This window comes from Neopelma chrysocephalum, unplaced genomic scaffold (assembly GCF_003984885.1).
Source record: "Neopelma chrysocephalum unplaced genomic scaffold, ASM398488v2 Primary Assembly neopelma1_25, whole genome shotgun sequence".
Classification (NCBI taxonomy): domain Eukaryota; kingdom Metazoa; phylum Chordata; class Aves; order Passeriformes; family Pipridae; genus Neopelma; species Neopelma chrysocephalum.
The window spans coordinates 42,841,346-42,859,954 of NW_020897694.1; the positions used below are offsets into that span (position 1 = coordinate 42,841,346).

An 18,609-nucleotide genomic window follows, 5' to 3' on the forward strand; every position below is an offset into this window, starting at 1 on the left:
AGGTATTGAAAGCAAAACCTTTTTTTTTTAAAAATGCTTTACATCAGTTTATTTCAAATCCACTGAATACTGCTTCATGTGATAACAGAATTTCTATTTGCAAGGAATACTGCACTCCTAATTTGAGACTGAGCATCATAGAACCTACGTCTTCTGAACCCCAAGCAGTATCTTTGTCACCTGGATTTTACTGTCTGATGAGGTTTGGTTATATGCTTGTGCCACAGCTACATCATACCTTAGGTACCTACAAGAAATCCTTGCACACCTCTGGGACAACGCTAGCTTCTAGCATCTCACTATAGGCTGAAGTCATACTACCCAATTTCCTTTTGACAAATCTTTGAGCAGGACTGTTCATTGCCAGATATAATAATAATAATAATAATAATGGCCAGTCTTCGCGAACGAAGATTTGGGGAAAGGTCTTTTACCTTTCCAGCCTGCGCAATGGATTTTTTTAGGTGAGACACAGCCTGCGCTGAACTGAGCCCACCCTTTAATCCTAAGGTTCATCTGCCGGGGCCAAGCAAGCTTGGACAATGGCAGTGAGGTCCTCAGGACGTAGGTTTGTTTAGAGTGACCTTCTCATAGATGGATGGCCTTACAGGGCTAACGGACTCCATCTGCCCGGGGGACTGGCTGGATTTGAACCTGGGTTGCAGAGGTGAGAGTCCTGCATGCTAACCACTAGGCCACCAGGGGTCCCCTATTGCCAGATATATGCACACAACAAACCCAGCTGTGCCACCTTAGCCATTTTCACTGAGGGAGGAAAAAGAAAGCTTTAAACAATTTGCAAAATAACTTCAAATACCTTTCTGCTGCTACAAGAAATGTGGTATTTTGGAGGAATTTGTATTTTTCATCCAGAACTTACTCTTTCTCCCATCAACTCAGATGAGAGTGGCTTAAGCCTAGAAGCACCAGAAAAATTAGCTTGGCTTACCATAGTGCCTATATCTCCGAGTCTATAGCTGTCAGCCTTGCACTGCTGGGAATGCATGTGCTCTTCCATCTTTTCAAGCCCACTGAAGTTAAGATTTGATGCCTATTCTAGATGCACATTCATTCCAGAAAGGAACAAGCCATATTTAGCATGTCTGGAATTAACCAGGTACTCCTCTACGTATGATCCAAAACTCACAGTTAAGTCAACCCCCTCTAAAACCATTTACTTGCATGGCTTGCCTTCATGATCCCAAATATTTTAGGGAAGAGAAAAATCTTTCCCTGAGTAAAGAGATGTAATGTTTGCATTAACACTTTCAGGAATCAGGGAGAGTGCTATTTTAAAGTGGATCATTTACAAAGAAGGAACAAAAACTAAAATCCATAACCCAACCCTCCTCTTCTGCATGTGTGATAAGACAGACCAGGAATATGTACACTTACAGGCATGAATCAGAACACGATTTATTAATAATTACTCAACAAAAAGGCTGTGCGAATAGCCATATACACACACACACACATATATTAATGTTTATTTGATTGCTGTGAAATGTCTCTAGGAAGCTAAATGAATTAACAGCAAGGCTTGGCACCACATGAAACACACACCTTAGGGAAAATTAACAAATCTAAGAGCAAAGGTTAGAGTTAGCTGCCTGCCAGGTTGTTTCTTTCATCTTACTAAGCCAAAAAACTATTTGTCATCTTTTTCAGAAAGATGCAACAAACTATTTCACACAGACTTGGCAGAGTCTTAAACCAGCAGGTCTAGCCCACAAAATGGGCAGCCCAGTAGCTGCTGTTGTTGCCAACACGTGAAAACACAACATTCTCAGAGATCATCAACTGCATCCCCAATTATTGCTAATTTTGTGCAGGATTGTAACATTTTTCTATGTTCATTAGCTACAATTACCTGAATAACAGTTAGTAGCAGAAAGAAGATGAAGTGGAAAAAACAGGGAATGTGCAAGTGACGTTTGCCTCACTTTGTAACAAGCCAACATGCAAGATTAACTTGAGATAGTATTGACAGACTGCACAAAGTGGCTTTGGACCATGATGCTTGTTTGGGGTTGCATTTTTCTGTTTTGTTTTTGTTGTGGCTTTTTTAACTCAGATGAGAATTTCGCTATTTTGTCACTTTTTATAGAACTGGACAAAAAAAGAATTCATGTTCATGAAAATCTGAATAAAAGCATTATTCAGATTGGAAGAGTATTGTCTGTTGTATCTCACAATCGAACAAAAACCCCTCTCTGCGCATATGTGTACATGTATATTCAAACTACATATTTAAGCACTTTTTTTTGTGAAACAAACACAGAAATCACTCTGAAATAACTTGTTGGTGAGACAGAAGAGGCTCTGTTCAAATCTGTAATTCATCTCATTCAAGTGTCCCATTTATTATAGCCATTTATCTCATGTTGACTTAGTAAGAGTTTCCATGTCTGAGCTAAGAAACCATTCCCTTCCAAAAGAGGAAAAATGTGGTTGAAACTGCTGCTCTGACTGTCATTTCATGACAAAAATTTCTTAAGACAGCTTAAACCTAGATGTCTATTTTCCTTGGTATGACACCCTGCATAACCATGGTATTTTATAGATACCTTCAAGAAAGGATCTGAATTTAGCACTAAAATCTTGTTTTACATGGGTGCATGCCAAATGCTTTTCATCTCATTATGCTGGTTTGAAATAACTGTACTACTTAAAAGTAGCATAATATCAGTATAAAAGAGCTCTTTCAAAGTAGCGCAATAAACCACTGTTATCATCATGGTCAGTTGCCTCAACCAACACTACAAATTACAAGCAACTCAAGCTCCATTTAATTCCTACTGTACCATTATAGAATATATGATATCCTAGGAATACTTATTTAAAGAAGTTTGTACACTTCCAGTTGGAAGTATTTTGGTCTCCCATTTCAAAAATTGTTGATGTTTATTCATTTTACATATTAAATACATGTTCTACATACAACACCTCAAACATTATTGCTAGTACTTAGAAAATTATTCCATAATTGGGAAAGGTTCAATTCATAATGAAAAAGTATCATAACAGAGACAAAATATATAAAGCCAGTTACAGTCTGGGAACTTTGAGCTCTGGCCTAACCTATGTAATATTAGACAAACGGTTTCCCCTCTATTCCTTCCTCTTACAAATTGCTTGCTGTACCTGTGTCATCGCTTGAGGCCAGGCGCTGGCTTTCTCTTTGTATAATGTGATTTACAGCTGGGATTTCTGAATGCTGCTACAACACAAAATCACTGCAATGGTTCAGAGCTCTGCTTACCAATCACCCTAATCCCAGTCTTTACCAGTACTTTTAATGGCACCCCTGCTGTTTCCGAACAATAGCCCAGTCAAGAGAACTTGTCCCATCGCTTTGAACCTACTGTACATATACACATATATATGTACTATGCCTTTTTTTTTTTTTTACCCTCAGGTCACATCTCAGATGCTGGCAATGAAGTCGAAAATGTTTTTACACCCACAAAATCATTTCCAAAGTAAAACATCACCTAATAAGCTACTACTTCAGCACTGCCCTCTCATTTTTGGTAGTGATTATGGTGAGTCTAGCAAGGACTCCATAAGCAGAATACATGGGGAACAGAAAGCTCAAGAGAATAGTCTCTTATAAAGTTGTGGGAACAGGAGCCGAGAAACCATGCTCTGCCTGAGATTCTGCCCAGAAACAGCCCACAGCAGGAGACGTAAATTCCTAAACTCACTGTGCAAACACCTAAATTGCATCATAACCCCCTTTCTGAAACACATGGGATTATCCTGACACGCTACTCCCTATCTTTCCGGAGGGAAGGAAAAGTCGTATTTCTCCAGAGCAAGTCTCCAGAGCAGGCTCCCACAGCCAGCAACCCCAGCTCGGGTGTAAAGCCAGACGTTTTGGTATCCAACCTCATACACGCAAGTTACCAATTGCGAAACCCGGGCGCAGAGAGCGCTCCAGCGGTACAGGGGTTCAGGAGCCACCTGAGGCGAGCTGGTGCTGGAAACGAGCGTGAACATTGCTAACATTGCTCCGAAGTCCTTCTGTCACCCATTCGGTAGGCACGCTCCCACAAAACACTGGGATTTAACCGACTGACACTACCAATGAAAGAAAACGTTTATCAGAAAATCGCCACCCAGCTGCCTGTCAGCACTGATTTCCACCAGCTCACGGCAGCCTCTCCGCCCCAAACGGGGGGCTCGGGAAGGGCAACGGCGTGTCCACAAAGGGGCTCCTTTAAGGAAAAGTGCTCATCTGACAGAGCCTGGGTTAGTTTTCTCACCTCCGCACACAATGAGAGCGAGCAGAGCCCAGCACCTCACCGACCCACCGTATTTCCCTCTCTCGCTCCCCAGCAGGAGAGCGGGCGGCTCCTGCCTCCCTCTGGGCAGAGCCCACCAGGGCTGGCGCCAGGCTGCGGGGCCGCTGGCCATGGGCAGGGCACGGACATTCGGACAAAAAGGAACACGAACAGTAGAAAAAGCACGCACGCACACACCACCACCCTCCTCACTCCCCCCAATACACACAGAGACCACCAACCAAACCCCTCCGCAAAATGTGCCTCCTCATCATCCCGCTCCCGACGCTGAAGACCCGAGAGGCAGCCCCGCTGCGGTGCTCACCTGCCGGGCACCCCGCCGCCTCCTCCCTGACCTGCCCGAGTTCAGCACTCACCTCGGGGGGACGCGGCCTCAGCAGCAGCCCGAATCCAAGGCGGCGGGGCCGCCTCTCCGCCGGTGCCGGGCAGGCTGCCGCGGCGGGGCGAGACACACTTCCACTTTCTCTCGGGGGTCTTTCTTTGCCTTGCCGTGCCGTGCCGTGCCGTGCCGAGCCGAGCCGAGCCTTGCCGAGCCGCCTCCGCCTCCCCGAACACTCCTCCCCGCCCGCCCCTCACCGCCGCCTCCCCGCGATGCGATGCCCAGCCGCCGGCCGCGCCGGGGCAGCCGGGGGCGGCTCTCCCTGCACCGCCCCGCCCCGGTACCTGCCGGGGCGGTCCAGGGCAGGCACGTCGGACCCGCACCTCACCGGGCACCGCGTCGAACCCCTTTGGCACCCCTCTGCCTCCCTCTGCAGCACGCACCCGCTATGCTCAGAGCTCACCCGGCCCCGCGGGGCAGGGCGCAAAGGGCTGCTGCTTCGTGTTTCGACCGTCATTGTCCGCCCCTCTCCTTCGGTAAACTGCTTGAAGGAAGGAGTCCGGGAGGGCAGTGTGGATGGGAGCTGTCTAGATGTTGTTCAGCACAACAAAGACCCACTTGATTTCCTACTGACACATAATGCCCAGCAAAAGGGAAACACTGGGAATGTCGTAATTATCACCCTGTGGGATGGATGCAAAAGCAACACTTCTTACGAGGTTTGTAGTTACAAAGCAAATGGTAGCTTGGATGCATCTATTTTTGTCCCGGTACTATAAGCAGCTTGCTCATGCCCTGCTGCTTTAGGGTTGTGTTTCCTGGCACTGTAGGTAAAAATCATGCAAAAACCGTAAAGGCAGCAAAGTCATAAGTCCTGGTGACAGTGTTTTGTCACCTTATTGAGTGGTAAGACTGGCTGTTAAGATATTTTGCCCATAGATGAGAACCCTGCCTTTAGCTAAAGTGTGCATCAGTGCATCTTTTTTCATTGGAGTAATTGTCCAAGCAAACTCCTCACTAGACATCACCCTACTCAACATACGCTACATAGTCTTCCACTACATCCTTGTCTTTGCTGGGCCAAAACTCACTTCAGGGTTATATTTACAGGAGTAAGCCTTACCTTCTTCCCACAACACTTCCTAGACCTAGCTGGCATGCCACAATGATACCCAGATACTACCCAGGTGTCTACACACTATGAAACACCATAGAATATAAACACTTATATAGAATATAAACACATATATTAGATTACCCCTCACTTGGTCTTGAATGATCCCTGCTTACCTGATTATGGTACCTACACTGTTAACTCAAGTTTGGTTGTAAGGTATATAAGCAGCTGTCCCTCGTTTAAATATCAATTGTGATACACATGTAAATGGTCCACTTTTGAAATTCACTCAATTTTTTTCAGAGAAACCCAAGCTGTGAGTCAGGGATCTGACCAGATGAAGTTTTACAGGCCTGGGATGCAACTATACATTTAGTGTCTCTGTAACCAGAATAAATATAGGCAGCAGGGGGTGTGGAGTGTGGTGTTGAGGGCAGAGCACACGATTCCCTGTTCTGGAAGCTGAACCAGTACATAACAAGAGTGAAGGAGCCATGACGACTGAGAACCTAGTCTCTAGTTTTGTGATTGCAGTAATCAGTTAGGAAATGTCCACCCAGAATAGTTTTTATCCTGGTGTTGCACACTGTAGGGAGCACAATTTAGACCCTCATTCAGGGTCGTGGAGGTGAAATGCTTGGATGATGTCTTCTGATTCCTGGATTTTGGATTTTGACTGTCTTCTGGCCTAACACTGCTGGAAAATCCCATTTCTATTTTCCCCAAGGCTCAGTATGCCTTAGTGCTTTGCTGAAGCACTTTCTTAGAAATCGAACTGAAACTCTTTGGGGCTAAGAAAGGCATTCAATGGCTCTTTACTTGTTGGCCAAGCCATCTAAATAACCAAGGGTACACAAAAGACAGGTAATTTCCTCTTTGCGCTCTGTAAGCAACTTTCATGCATAACATCTGTCATTTCCTATTGATTTCCACTCAGTACAGAAAGACTGATGTCTCAGATGGAAAGGATCTCCTAGGTTTGTGATGCCTATTTCTTTCTTTTGACTCTTTCTGTAATGTAGACTTTCACTCTAGAGTCACCTTCCCTGTTTGAGAGACTAGGGACTTGACATCTAAAATGGAAAAGAAGCAATAGCTTTGTAAAGTACCTCAGCAAAGTACTTTAAGGCAAGCATTTCACGTCAAAGAGAAATTATTGTCAGAGAAACTATTGTCAGTAGTACTGAGATATCCCCATTCTTGCAAATGTCAACATCCAAGACTTTATTTGCAGGACTAATTGTGTTTCAAGTCATTGAGGTGTCTCACATGAGACAAAACATAGAGGAAAATCCCTGCAAGATGAATTACTTTCTCAAAAGTAAGAAAGCTGAAAAAGTTACAGGAGAATCACATGTCTAGAAATGAACAATCTATTCATTTTTTGTTCTTGGAAGAAGAGAAAGAGGAGCACTGGTATGAAAAAGCCCCTTTATCTTAGTACTTGCTAGTGCCTAGTTCACTTAAAGTGAAGAAATGTTTAGATGCCACAGAAGGAGACTCCAGCACTAAATGGGATTGCTGCTTTCCCTGAGGGTGTACTTTTACAATGCAGCTAAGCTGGTTTAGGAGCTATTTGTTGTCCTAAAGGTGGCAGCCCTGCTCCTAATTCTTTCTCTGTTGGAGCAAAATTTAAAGAAAGCTAAACATTTCTTGATAGCTAGTTTAGTTCCTTGAATGGTCTCCTTGGGAGTCAGTGCTAGGTAGATGAGAAAGAAGCAGAAAGCAACTGTAGTGCCAGCTAAAGGAGATGGGGATGGCTCCGGGACTGCAGCAGGCAGCCGCCAGTTTGACTAAGCTGTCTTGTGAAATTCACCTTCATAGGAAGAGCTCAGAAAAGACTGTACTTTAAATCTGCTCTTCCTATGCTTTTATTCTGCTTTGCATGGCTTAAATGAACTGTTAAAGAGAAAGAAAGATTCTGTTCCTCTGTGGTTAGGGAACACCATCAGGCAGAGGGAAGACTTCACTCGCACTGCGTGCTTGAAGAGTTGGTACTAGATCCTCAAGCAAGGCATCAAACCAAGGTCTCCCTATTTCTGCAGTGTCCTCAGTCATTCCTCCTGCACCAAATTCTTTAGCTCCAAACTCCAGTGCCAGGTAGAAATGCATGCCTAGCTCTCAACACTTTTGCGCTGTTAAGCATGTGCAGAGTATATCTGCATCACAATATAATCTCAGCAGGATTGCTGGGTCTGCAGTAGTTCCTGTACCTAAACTAGCCCCTGTGGCTCTGCAGGACACAGAACTCTGCTGTGTAGACATACCATCTTCCAACAGACAATCCATATTAAATATCATTCTAACAGTTAATAAAATATTGAATTATTCCACTAAACTGGCAATATTTTGTTAAAAGAGCAATATTGATTCTCATTCCAAAGCTGATTCTTTTTCTATTATAAGACCTCAAAGGTTATTTTAACATTATATGCGATGAATATAAAGCTTCCCAATTTTTTAGTTTTTATTAGTTTAGTGACACAGAAACATTCATAACTCTTCTTTTGTAAAGCCACAAATTAGAAGGAAGGCACAAAATATTTTGCACCATAGATATTTGAAGTTAGTGATGTTCACTGTAAAAATAATTTGGTATGACTGCAGATCAAAAAAAAAATTGGATAAAATGTTTGTAATGGTTAGCTAAGATCACCCACTGGTTTTAACTGCATCTATTCAAACTCCAGTGTGAGCAGAATGTGACTTAAGTATCTTTCCCAATCTGTGTGCATTTTACCAAGGATGTTATTGCAGTTCATTCATTCATTCATTCTTTTATTGATAGTTATGAATCTAAATTGCTGTCACATTTGACACTAACCTGCAAACAAATCATCACTCCTTGCTTCTACCCCAAAGCATGTCATTATATATCAGTTCAGGAGATGGAATTCTGAATCAGAAGGAATTTGAAATAATTTAGTTGTCAATCAGCTCCTTTCTGTAACCTACTGTTGGTAGAAAATTCTAGTGTGAGTCCACTAAGTATTTTTATTAGTAAATGGCTAGAGAGAATCCATAAAAGACATGGAAATTCCTATCTCAAAAGCTTTATCAAAATGCCAAGCATGCCACTGGTGTAACACAAATATGAACAGCATTCCTTCTTGCAATTTTTGTTTGATAGGAAATGGAACTGAAACTCTATTGTTGTTTTGAGGCTGCCCTCCTACATTCAAGTGGATTGGCTTTCGCTTTTGCACCTTTTTTTAAGCAAGTAATTTTTTCTGTGGATCAGTTCAAAGTAAAGATCATGCTAACCCTGCACTTTCCTATGGATATATTCAACTTCAATTGTTCAAGGTCACATTGGATGGAGCTCTCAGCAACCTGGTCTAATGAAACGTGTCCTTGCCCATAGCAGGGGGGTTGGAACTAGATGATCTTTAAGGTCTGTTCCAACACAAGCCATTCTATGACTCTAAGATTCTATTAGAAATAATGTTTTTCTTCAGAAACATAATTTCAGCTATGTACCTTGGAGAGGTGGAGGCATGACATTGTCTCTGCTTGTCCCATGCAGCTACAACACATGCTATGTAGTTGTGTAGGTTGCTTTTTAGTGGAATAGTCAGTTGTAGAAGAAAAACTTCTATAGTTTGACAGCTGAAGGCTTAGGTAGGAGGTGTGAATCATTGCCTGAAAGCTGGGAGACACTTTATTCATGCAAATTGCATGTGGTGAAATGAGGACAGCAAAAGGTTTCTAGACAGCCAGAACTGAAGTGGTCTCAGAAAGGAAAAGTGGGGAAGTTGGGTAAGAGAAGATTTGAGTGAAGGAAAGGGAGAGGGCATGTTTTTAATCATGCCAAACATACCTAGTTTTTTAACTTGTAATGCATTCCAGTTTTGCTGCATGGACACGAATGGACAGGTTATGTCAAAGAAAATAAACTGACAAATAAGTAAATAGTCTGCTATGGCTACGGACATGGCAGGTGATGCAAAAAAACAAAGTAAATGAAGAGAAGAAAGTGACCTAGAATATGCACATCAAATGGTAAGTCTATTGTTTGCTATAGAACACCCACATTAAAGACCATTATTTTTAAAGCAGAGATCATACAGTATCACAGAAACGTCAGGAAAAGTGAAAAGGAAACAGAGAAAGGGGAAAGGGAAAGGAGAAGGAATTGTCCTTTCAGAACAGAAGACATCTTTATTTATACATAACCAATACACAGCAGCCTGACTTGCTACTGCTGAATAAATGTCTTTACTGAAGTTCTCCACCAAGGTTAATGAAACATTAAGAAAGTTAGTCAAGGAGAAAAATTTTGTGTCCATTGAAGTGTGCATGAATTTCACAGTATTTTTCTGTCTGTCACTTCAAATTATACTCATCCACATTTATTTGTTTTTTCAGATAAGACAATGGCCTGATCAGATTGCTTTCTTGCTCCAGCTCTATTAGCTAAATTCATCAATAAGGACTTGTTTTCCAGTTCAGATTTCTATATCCTAACCTGGAGAGTCATGTATCATTTTCTATTCTGTCGCCAAGCTAACTACAGTAGAGGGTATGTCATTTTAATATTGGCGTTAGCAAGACAAATTAAAAAGGAAGTGTCAAAATTTATCTCATGTACTATATTCAAAGGTTCACTTTGAATCCATAGTGCAAAGTACAACACAGAAACATGTAGGACTTTTGTGGACTTTTCCTGTATCTAGATCCATTCTGCAGAGTGGATCAGAAGCTAAGCTTGGGCAAATTGACAAAGACATTGATTTCTATTAATGGTTTTGCATTAATCAAGATCAATAGTATTTTAATATGCCACATATCTTCTTGACAATTAGTGTGGGGAAGTACAAGATTTGAAATACTGGAGCAGCTACTAGACTCTGAATAGCACCACTGCTGATCTGAATTTATAACTTCATAAAGGCCTATCACAACCATAAAACTACTAATTGTTGATGTATTAATCAAGGTGTGGGTTACCAAGAGCTTCAGCTGCTTGGTTATTGCTGTATTTTAAGTATTGAATTAGATACCATCAGCTTACAGAGAGAAATATTGGCAGGAGTAGTCATTCAGAAAACTTACATTTAGGCATTTTATAGACTTGTGCTGAAATACCAATCTGAGATAACTGTTCCGTAGATTCTTACCATTTTCATCATTTTGTGAGTGATTTATGTCCTGGGGTGAGGTGCACAAAATTTTTTGTTTCTAAGGTTAGAACACATTACCTTCATGACTGTTACAGCAATGCAAGGCAGAGAATATCTGCACCTAGCTTTAGTTCAGTGGCAGTGTGGCTCCAGTTATTTTAAATTCTTAGTGAATCGTTTTTAGAAACTGATATTTTGAGAAGAACACATTCCTATTCATAGGAATCCAAACCAGTTCCTACATACTGCCAGTTCAAAACCATGTTTTGTCAGAAAAAGCTTTCTCAAGAGAAGGGCATGCAACAATGCAGTCAGTGAACTGTAGTTAATAATAATGTGCATGTCCTTATCCTACCAGAGTTGCTAAATGGACAGTGTAGCTGGTTAAAATGAGAGGATCTGTTCCTCATTACTCCAATGAGGATTAACTCCTATCCTGAATAAGGCAGACCCACAAAGTGAAAATGTGTTTCTGACACATCAAGCAATGTCTGATATACTTCTTGTTCTCCATAGGTCAGCCAGCTAATCTTTTACTTCTCTGTTTCCAAACTTTCCAAAGGTTTCATTTACAACCTGGTGAGAAAAGAGAGTGCTTTTAATGTCTCAAGAAGTCTGTAGGATGGAATTTTTATTTCCTTTGCCTCTCAGAAATGCTGAATCTTTTAAAATGGGTTACTGATATTCCTTTTCTTATACCCTTTCATCACTTTAATACAGGTTATAAATGCGTTCACATACACACACAGAAAAAGTCATGATCTGAATTTATAGAAATTTAACTGTGATTTCACTTGGCACAGAAGTTTCCATTTTATTACTAGCAGGTATAATTTTTTTTAATTAAAATATTATACTGTATTACATGCACAAGGCTTAGTCAAGTAGCTTACTCAGCAAAAGGAATCTATCTGAAATCATTGACTGTATCTATGCTTTCCTGCTACATGTCACGTGGCAACACACTGAGATCATATTCCTGAAATGTTTACATTGCTTATTTTGAGGCTTTTTCTGGGCCATGCTTTTGGGAAAACATAGGGTAAATGCAAAAAATATATAACTTTTATTTGCTCTTACATAGTCCAAGTGAACCACATCACTACTGTGTCCCAAGTACTCTAGCACAGATTCCTCAAAGCCATTTTCAATGACTGTTCTGAGGTAGAGATAGCTGAGTGGACCACCTGAAAAAAAATGAATTAAACAAAACTAAAATAGGGAAAAAAATGTGATAGTTTTGGCAAGAGATGTATGAGGTGTAGCTGTGAGGTATTCCAAAGGATCTTGACACCTTGTGCATGATCACAAGTGAAGGTGAACAAAGGGGAGTAGGAGGAAGAAAGGGAGGATTTGGATGACAGAAATGGTTTTATCCCGGAAGATATCTCCCTTTCTGTCCCTATCTCTTCCAGAGACAGTGAGGATAATTAACTGTCATATATCCCTACATAACCTTAGGCCTATCCTCATAACCTTGGATGAACAGATGAGGACCTCATTATGCAGCGCCACAACATCGACCCTGCCAAACTCACATGACTGGAGTGCTGCCATGGATGGCTACAACTCTTCAGAAGGGCAGGAGAGGTGGAGGGGTGGTCTATATGTTAGAGAGACTCTTGACTCTGTAGAACTTGAAGTCAGTAACAATAAGGTTGAGTGCCTGTGGATCATAATCAAGAGGAAGGCCAACAACGCTGACAGTCTGTTACAGACCACCCAACCAGGATGATGAGGGTGATGAATTATTCTACAAGCAGCTGGCAGATGTCTCAAAATCGCCAGCCCTTGTTCTTGTGAGCAACTTTAATCTGCTGGATGTCTGCTGGGAACTCCACACAGCAGAGAAGAGGCAGTCTAGGAGATTCCTGGAGTGTATAGAGGATAACTTCCTTCTCCAGTTGGTAAATGAGCCTACCAGGGTGGGGCCCTGCTAGACCTGCTGGTCACAAACAGAGAGGGACTGGTGGGAGATATGGTGGTCAGAGGCCGTCTGGGGCACAGTGACCATGAAATAATAGTTTTCAATACTCAGGAATGCAAAGAGGGCTATCAATAAAACCTCTACCCTGGACTTCTGGAGGGCAGATTTTTGCCTACTCAGAAGACTGGTTCAGAGGGTACCTTGGGAAACAACCCTTGAAAACAAAGAGGTCCAGGAGGGATGGACATGCTTCAAGAAGCAAGTTTTGAACACACAGGAACAGGCTGTCCCAGTGTGCCAAAAGGCGAGCCAGAGGGGAAGACTGGCTGAACAGGGAGATTTTGAAGGAAATTAGGGGAAAAAAGAGAGCTTACTGACTATGGAAAAAAGGGCTGGCTACTCATGAAGAGTTTAGGAATATAGTTAGGTCATGTAGAAAGAAAATTAGAGAGACAAAGGCACAATTTTAACTCAATCTACCCACTTCTGTTAGGAATAACAAGAAGTGCTTCTACAAATGCATCAGTAGCAAAAGGAGGGGCAAGGAAAACCTCCATTCTTTGTTGGACATGGGGTGGACCATAGTCACCAAAGATGAGGAAAAGGCTGAGGTACTTAATGCCTTCTTTGCTTCAGTTTTCAACAGTAAGACAGGTTGTCCTCAGGACAACTGGTCTCCAGAGCTGGTAGACAGAGACAGGAAGCTAAATAGCCCCCCCCTGTAATCCAGGAGGAAACAGTTAGCGACCTGCTGAGCCACTTGGATCCTCACAAGTCTATGGGACCAGATGGGATCCATCCTAGGGTGATGACGGAGCTCTCCAAGCCACTTTCCATCATTTACCAACAGTCCTGGCTCACTGGGGAGGTCCCAGATGATTGGAAGCTGGCAAATGTCATGCCTATCCACAACAAAGGCTGCAAGGAGGACCCGGGAAACTCCAGGCCTGTCAGCCTGACCTCAGTGCCTGGCAAGGTTATGGAGTAAATTATCCTAAGTGAAATCATACAACCACTACAAGATGGAAAAGGGATCAGACCCAGCCAGCACGGGTTTAGGAAGGGCAGGCCCTGTCTGAGCAACCTGATCTCCTTTTATGATCAGGTGACCCGCCTGGTGGATGAGGGGAAGGCTGTGGATGTGTCTATCTGGGCTTCAGCAAAGCCTTTGACACTGTCTCCTATAGCATTGTCCTGTAAAAGCTGGCAGCCCACAGCTTGGACAGGGGCACTCTCTGCTGGGTTAGGAACTGGCTGATGGCCGGGCCCAGAGAGTGGTGGTGAACGGAGCTGCAAACAGTTGGTGGCTGGTCACTAGTGGTGTCCTCCAGGGATCAGTGTTGAGCCAGTTCTGTTTAATATCTTTATTGATGATCTGGATGAGGGGATTGAGTATACCATTAGCAAATTTGCAGATGACACCAAGATGGGAAGGAGTGTTGATCTGCTGGAAGGCAGGAGGGCTCTGCAGAGGGATCTGGACAGACTGGAGAGATGGTCTGATTCCAACAGGATAAGGTTCAACAAGGCCAAGTGCCGGGTCCTGCACTTTGGCCACAACAACCCCCTGCAGCGCTACAGGCTGGGCACAGAGTGGCTGGAGAGCAGCCAGGCAGAGAGGGACCTGGGAGTTTGGATTGACAGGAAGCTGAACATGAGCCAGCAGTGTGCCCAGGTGGCCAAGAAGGCCAATGGCATCCTGGCCTGTATCAGGAACAGTGTGGCCAGCAGGACCAGGGAAGTGATTTTTCTCCTGTACTCAGTGCTGGTGAGGCAACAACTGAAGTGCTGTGTCCAGTTCTGGGCCCCTCAGTTCAGGAAGGATATTGAGGTGCTGGAGCAGGTCCAGAGAAGAGCAACTAGGCTGGTGAAGGGACTGGAGCACAAGTCCTATGAGGAAAGGCTGAGGAAGCTGGGGTTGTTTAGTCTGGAGAAGAGGAGTCTCAGGGGAGACCTCATCACTCTCTACAACTCCCTGAAAGGAGGTTGTAGCCAGGTGGGCATCAGTCTCTTCTCCCAGGTGACCAGCAGTAGGACAAGAGGCCATGGTCTTAAGCTCTACCAGGGGAAGTTTAGGTTGGATATTAGGAGGAAATTCTTTACAGAGAGAGTAATCAGACATTGGAATGGGTTACCCATGGAGGTGGTGGATTCACCATCCCTGGATGTTTTTAAGATGAGACTGGATGTGGCATTTAGTGCCATGGTCTAGTAACCATGGCGGTGTTCAGTCAAGGGTTGGACTGATGATCTCGGAGGTCTTTTTCAACCCAATTGATTCTATGATTCTATGATTCTAAATTCTGCAAGCAACCCATCTCCTACAGAGTCACACCTGAGCACAGTGCCTTCAATCATCAGTGATATTCCTCCACTCCACAGGAAAATCAACCTGTCTTTCTCAATTGGCTATTGATGTGTTAAGGAGACTGTCTGAACTGTGTCCATAGCTTAAGCAATAGCTCAATATCTACTGGGTATTCACAGTTTGGTGGTAGGTTGAAACTGGCTTTACAAGAGTTTCATGAAGCTACTGAAATGGAATGGAATGGATGGAATTACTATATCCAGAAAAAAAATTTACGATTTGATCTTCTGTTTCCAGTGTCCTTTGAATTGGGCTAACGGGCTGGGAATGGAGGAGTTTCTTGCAGAAACTTCTTAGATTAATCTACCCATTTCATAGTCTTAGGAATGTGTTTAGGTACATCTAATCTGAATAGAGTAAGTGATTGATTCTCAGTAGTGCCAGCAATCATTTGGTCAAATGAATCTCACCAGAACTGTCCATTTTGTTTAGGAAAAGAAAAATACTATTTCAATAGTATTTCAATAGAGAGCGATCCAGATTTTTATCCAGATATAAAAGAAAATTTTGTCATAATTTCTGATGAATATTGCTTTTTATTAATTGAAAACTTGAAATGTTTGCTAACCACTTTTAAATTCATTAGGAAAAATATGAAACAAGGGTGAATTGCACATTTTTCTGGCAGATTCCTGAAATTTTCTGGTTATCACTAGCAAAACCGGCACTTTATCTGTCATCTTGGATAAGGAAATACTTTTAATTTCATTTTTTGCATTTAAAATACAAATAGAACGTATTGTTATTTGAATTAACATTTCAGTGCAGAAGAGTTTAAACACAAGGAAGTGTCAAATTCCTCAGACATAACCAACCAGTTAGGGATAATAAACAAATTACTTTTCTGTTGGTTTTACTAGATCTCTGACTTTACAGACACCAAAATAATCCCTGTTCCAATGTCTTACTAATGGAATTAAAACAGTATGAAAAGACTGGAAAGTTCAGACACTGATTTAGTTATACTTTTACACATGTGCAAAATTCAATACTTATTTTTAAAGCAACACAGATAGATAAAGATTAATATTATACTTCAGTGAGGTAGTGTTGAAGTTTAAGTCAGCAAATCAATATTCATTTAAATTGTATTATTCAAGCTAAATTACCTTAATTTACAAATTTAGAAACAATTATTGGAAACAGTAAAGAAAACATTTGTAGCGTGGTGGTCTTTATATGATAAAGAAATGCAGTCTGCTCTCTGATGAGGTGGAAATCAAAGAGGCTTTATTTCAAATCCAGCACCCTTTTTATCCCCTAAAACCATGTGACCTTGTGACCAATGGGGGCATCTGTCTCAGCGCATGTCCCTTGGCTTCCCTGCCCTCGGTGCGTCCCTCTGCATCCCCGGGACACACCTCCTACAAACATTAATGAAAAAATAAGAAGAGTTATTGTCATTTCAGCTCAACAGACTAATGACTACCTTTACTAGATACAGGGACCAAGGAAAGATTCATTTTACCAGTAATATTCATATTACAACACCACAGCTCAGGTATTCATGCTCCCTTCAAATACTGACCTCTTTAATAGTTGAGTAATACAGGATTTAGACTGAGCCAGCTTGTCTTATCCACCATTATCTCAATTTCCTTTAAATAAAAGGCAAAAGCTTTTGGCACAGTTTCCAATCCTCAACTTATTATGACAGCCTTGACAAAATGACCCAGAGATCTATTGCACTTCGCCTTGCACCAGCAGAGTAGAGGGTGTCTATCTGTGATAACACAGCACGTACACAATCATGGTAATGAACCTTCCCATTCATTTCAGTCAGATAGTGTTTCAAATACATGATACCACCATTAGTATTTCGGTGAAAAAGTGATGAGCCATCGCTTCAGTTATAGATAGTTATGCATCTTGTTATGGTGCCTTGCTCTGGGTTTTAATGAGTTTTGCCTAAGGAAGACCAGATTGGTCTTCACCTTACCTGAGAAGAACTTTGGTGAAGAACCAGCAAATGTTCTATAGAACTGAAGAAAAAAGTACAGCAAAATATATTTTTCTTCCAGTAAGGCTCTAGAGGAGGGGATTTCAATGAATTGAGTGGAACCAATCTCTAACAAGTTCATTTCCGTGTCACCCTTGTCTCCCCTTCTTGTAGTAACACAGCTGCACTCAGCATGGCAAGGGAGGATTGCTTTTTCTTCTCTGACCCCTCAGGCTTTGACACAGATATTCTCCTTCTCCCTGTGTTTGTGTGTACATAAGTGTGGAAAGGGAAAGGAAAAAGTTTGAGGATAAAGTTCTGCGACCTCCCTGTCTTTGACCTGGAACTGATTAAGTGTCCTTTGCCACCACACACTCACGCTACTGTAAATGAGACATGAAGTTCAAAGACAAAGGATTTATAGAATGTATCAAGGTTTCTAGGTTATATGTAACTACAGCTAAGAGTTGCCATCTTCTACAGTTTGATCCTATTCCTACCCCCATCAAAATCAAATGCCCAATTTTGTGCTACCACTTTAATAACAGAACATCTGCAGAATATATACAATGAAAATTTTGTTCAAACTTTAGACTCATGTAACAGTCTGTACAAATACAGCTGTAAAAATACTTTGAGAACAGTTTATATTTCACAATACTTACTCTTGGTAATGATGAAGAATGAAGTAGCTGTAGGTGAATACATAAATAGAAAAGATTACTAAATTATTTTTCCTTCAATAAGTTTACCTGTAATGCTGAAATATCAGAGAATAAATAGGAAGTGATGGAGGACTTCTGCCTTTACACTTCACTCCAGAATTGTGCTATACAAATGTGACATCCTACCCTTTTCCCTTAATGATACTAAAGAAACTAAACATGTGTATGTGTGTAAATCAAATATATGTACCTATCTATATCCAGGAACCCAGTGAGGTGAAAGGGTTAAATCATGTTTAACCAGAATGTATACTTAGTGTTCTTTATCTCCCTGGAACTTGTTAGCACTTTGAGGACCAATTCACTAAGAATGAATAATACCATGAGTGACATCAGCTTCCGCCAACATGCAAGAGGTTACTATGGTAATGGAGAAAGTTTTACACAGTAAAAAACAAGTACCATACTTGATATATTAGCCAGCCAAAGAAAGCAGTCACATATAAACTACAGCATCTTTCTAATGAATAGCCATTTATGCAGCATGCATGTTAGCAATTCTGCTGAGTTCCTCTGAACATCAAACTGTTGGCAGTTATATTGAAAAACTTGGCAGATTTACAAAAGTGCTAACATTTTGTTTTCAGCAGCTTGTTTTTTCTCCCTCAGAGCCCATATCTTCAGCATATTCACAGAGTCTTTAGCCAATGCCAACCAGGAAGGTCTCTGATCTGAGCTTAAATGTACTGTATATGCACACTGAGAAGGCAGGATGTCCAAGGCATGCAACTGACTCAAAATAGACTTTTTGTTTTTTTTTATTTGTGGCAGAAGAACAGATGGT

General features: G+C 41.8%; 1 protein-coding gene across 2 annotated transcripts in view; it reads right to left on the reverse strand.

The window, feature by feature from the left end:
- MYO16 (myosin XVI) overlaps positions 1–5,088 on the reverse strand; it is a 360,734-nt gene extending 355,646 nt beyond the window's left edge. The window contains exon 1 of one of the 2 annotated variants that reach the window (XM_027675112.1): positions 5,070–5,088. The gene's annotated coding sequence lies outside the window, so the exon portion shown is untranslated. Of the gene's footprint in view, positions 1–4,663; positions 4,841–5,069 lie in introns of those variants that run through there. The other variant, XM_027675113.1, reaches the window with a different exon arrangement.
- Positions 5,089–18,609: the final 13,521 nt, after the last annotated feature.